Raw genomic sequence first — 600 nt, 5'->3', positions numbered from 1 at the left:
ACCTGTACTAGATAGACATCGTCCACTCCGCATTAGGAATTCAATATAACCGACATAACCGTGCGTTTTGATTTTGTTAAATTTGACAAACCGTTAGACTCATTAAGGCACTGGTCCCACCGCGAGCTAGTAAGCTATGAGCTGTCGGCTATAAAAACGAACAAAAGATAAGCACTCCCATTAAATAAAAGAGACACGGCGATTTTGATAGCTCACCGCTGGGCGAGTAACTATAAACATCGCCGTGTCTCTTTTATTTGCACGGGACCGCTTATCTTTTGTACGTTTTTATAGCCGATAACTCATAGTTTGCTCCTTGTCGGTGGGTCCAGTGCCTGACAGATGCTAACTGAAAAACATAAGGTACATCGGGTTGTTCAGTTGAAGTTCTTTATGTATCCACTGGACACACGTATACCATATTATAAGTCGAGTGCCCCCCTGTACCTTATCGCTTTTTGTTAATTCCGAAAACTATTTTATATTTTCATACTTAATGAATCTTAAGGAGATAACATAAAAGTTATCCAAGAATCAAGTAACAGAAGGCACATGTCAAAATAAGTATCATTAGAAAGTAGTAAGGGTTGTGATTCACTT

Source organism: Leguminivora glycinivorella, chromosome 4, assembly GCF_023078275.1.
Source record: "Leguminivora glycinivorella isolate SPB_JAAS2020 chromosome 4, LegGlyc_1.1, whole genome shotgun sequence".
NCBI classification, from domain to species: domain Eukaryota; kingdom Metazoa; phylum Arthropoda; class Insecta; order Lepidoptera; family Tortricidae; genus Leguminivora; species Leguminivora glycinivorella.
The sequence above is the reverse complement of the archived record's forward strand: the minus strand, read 5'-3'. Positions refer to the sequence as shown.